Here is a 3,674-nt window from a genome sequence, read left to right as displayed (position 1 = left end):
TAGCCAACCAACCCCATTGTGTCTGCATTCAACCAACCAGCCAACTAGCCAGCCAGCCAACTAGCCAACCAACCCCATCATGTCTGCATTCAACCAACCAGCCAACTAGCCAGCCAGCCAACTAGCCAACCAACCCCATCATGTCTGCATTCAACTAACCAGCCAACTAGCCAGCCAGCCAACTAGCCAACCAACCCCATCATGTCTGCATTCAACCAACCAGCCAACTAGCCAGCCAGCCAACTAGCCAACCAACTCAATCATGTCTGCATTCAACCAACCAGCCAACTAGCCAACCAACCCCATCATGTCTGCATTCAACCAACCAGCCAACTAGCCAGCCAGCCAACTAGCCAACCAACCCAATCATGTCTGCATTCAACTAACCAGCCAACTAGCCAACCAACCCCATCATGTCTGCATTCAACCAACCAGCCAACTAGCCAGCCAGCCAACTAGCCAACCAACCCAATCATGTCTGCATTCAACCAACCAGCCAACTAGCCAGCCAACCCCATCATGTCTGCATTCAACCAACCAGCCAACTAGCCAGCCAGCCAACTAGCCAACCAACCCAATCATGTCTGCATTCAACTAACCAGCCAACTAGCCAACCAATCCCATCATGTCTGCATTCAACCAACCAGCCAACTAGCCAGCCAGCCAACTAGCCAACCAACCCAATCATGTCTGCATTCAACCAACCAGCCAACTAGCCAGCCAACCCCATCATGTCTGCATTCAACCAACCAGCCAACTAGCCAACCAACCCAATCATGTCTGCATTCAACCAACCAGCCAACTAGCCAGCCAACCCCATCATGTCTGCATTCAACCAACCAGCCAACTAGCCAGCCAGCCAACTAGCCAACCAACCCAATCATGTCTGCATTCAACCAACCAGCCAACTAGCCAGCCAGCCAACTAGCCAACCAACCCAATCATGTCTGCATTCAACTAACCAGCCAACTAGCCAACCAACCCCATCATGTCTGCATTCTACCATTCAGCCAACTAGCCAACCAACCCAATCATGTCTGCATTCAACCAACCAGCCAACTAGCCAACCAACCCCATCATGTCTGCATTCTACCATTCAGCCAACTAGCCAACCAACCCAATCATGTCTGCATTCAACCAACCAGCCAACTAGCCAACCAACCCAATCATGTCTGCATTCAACCAACCAGCCAACTAGCCAGCCAGCCAACTAGCCAACCAACCCAATCATGTCTGCATTCAACCAACCAGCCAACTAGCCAACTAACCCCATCATGTCTGCATTCAACCAACCAGCCAACTAGCCAACCAACCCCATCATGTCTGCATTCTACCATTCAGCCAACTAGCCAACCAACCCAATCATGTCTGCATTCAACCAACCAGCCAACTAGCCAACCAACCCAATCATGTCTGCATTCAACCAACCAGCAAACTAGCCAGCCAGCCAACTAGCCAACCAACCCCATCATGTCTGCATTCAACCAACCAGCCAACTAGCCAGCCAACCCAATCATGTCTGCATTCAACCAACCAGCCAACTAGCCAACCAGCCAACTAGCCAACCAACCCCATCATGTCTGCATTCTACCAACCAGCCAACTAGCCAACCAACCCCATCATGTCTGCATTCAACTAACCAGCCAACTAGCCAACCAACCAACTAGCCAACCAACCCCATCATGTCTGCATTCAACCAGCCAGCCAACTAGCCAACCAACCCCATCATGTCTGCATTCAACCAACCAGCCAACTAGCCAAACAACCCCATCATGTCTGCATTCAACCAACCAGCCAACTAGCCAGCCAGCCAACTAGCCAACCAACCCAATCATGTCTGCATTCAACCAACCAGCCAACTAGCCAACCAACCCCATCATGTCTGCATTCAACCAACCAGCCAACTAGCCAGCCAACCCCATCATGTCTGCATTCTACCATTCAGCCAACTAGCCAACCAGCCAACTAGCCAACCAACCCAATCATGTCTGCATTCAACCAACCAGCCAACTAGCCAACCAACCCAATCATGTCTGCATTCAACCAACCAGCCAACTAGCCAGCCAGCCAACTAGCCAACCAACCCCATCATGTCTGCATTCAACCAACCAGCCAACTAGCCAGCCAGCCAACTAGCCAACCAACCCCATCATGTCTGCATTCAACCAACCAGCCAACCAACCCCATCATGTCTGCATTCAACCAACCAGCCAACTAGCCAACCAACCCCATCATGTCTGCATTCAACCAACCAGCCAGCCAGCCCCATCATGTCTGCATTCAACCAACCAGCCAACTAGCCAGCCAGCCAACTAGCCAACCAACCCCATCATGTCTGCATTCAACCAACCAGCCAACTAGCCAGCCAGCCAACTAGCCAACCAACCCCATCATGTCTGCATTCTACCAACCAGCCAACTAGCCAACCAACCCCATCATGTCTGCATTCAACCAACCAGCCAACTAGCCAGCCAGCCAACTAGCCAACCAACCCCATCATGTCTGCATTCAACCAACCAGCCAACTAGCCAGCCAGCCAACTAGCCAACCAACCCAATCATGTCTGCATTCAACCAACCAGCCAACTAGCCAGCCAGCCAACTAGCCAACCAACCCCATCATGTCTGCATTCAACCAACCAGCCAACTAGCCAACCAACCCAATCATGTCTGCATTCAACCAACCAGCCAACTAGCCAGCCAGCCAACTAGCCAACCAACCCCATCATGTCTGCATTCAACCAACCAGCCAACTAGCCATCCAGCCAACTAGCCAACTAGCCAACCCAATCATGTCTGCATTCAACCAACCAGCCAACTAGCCAACCAACCCAATCATGTCTGCATTCAACCAACCAGGCAACTAGCCAGCCAGCCAACTAGCCAACCAACCCCATCATGTCTGCATTCAACCAACCAGCCAACTAGCCATCCAGCCAACTAGCCAACTAGCCAACCCAATCATGTCTGCATTCAACCAACCAGCCAACTAGCCAACCAACCCAATCATGTCTGCATTCAACCAGCCAGCCAACTAGCCAACCAACCCCATCATGTCTGCATTCAACCATTCAGCCAACTAGCCAACCAACCCCATTGTGTCTGCATTCAACCAACCAGCCAGCTAGCCAGCCAGCCAACTAGCCAACCAACCCCATCATGTCTGCATTCAACCAACCAGCCAACTAGCCAGCCAACCCAATCATGTCTGCATTCAACCAACCAGCCAACTAGCCAACCAACCCCATCATGTCTGCATTCTACCATTCAGCCAACTAGCCAACCAACCCCATTGTGTCTGCATTCAACCAACCAGCCAACTAGCCAGCCAGCCAACTAGCCAACCAACCCCATCATGTCTGCATTCAACCAACCAGCCAACTAGCCAGCCAGCCAACTAGCCAACCAACCCCATCATGTCTGCATTCAACTAACCAGCCAACTAGCCAGCCAGCCAACTAGCCAACCAACCCCATCATGTCTGCATTCAACCAACCAGCCAACTAGCCAGCCAGCCAACTAGCCAACCAACTCAATCATGTCTGCATTCAACCAACCAGCCAACTAGCCAACCAACCCCATCATGTCTGCATTCAACCAACCAGCCAACTAGCCAGCCAGCCAACTAGCCAACCAACCCAATCATGTCTGCATTCAACTAACCAGCCAACTAGC

The sequence above is a fragment of the Salvelinus namaycush genome, chromosome 35 (assembly GCF_016432855.1).
Source record: "Salvelinus namaycush isolate Seneca chromosome 35, SaNama_1.0, whole genome shotgun sequence".
NCBI lineage: Eukaryota > Metazoa > Chordata > Actinopteri > Salmoniformes > Salmonidae > Salvelinus > Salvelinus namaycush.
This window is presented reverse-complemented; position numbering follows the sequence as displayed.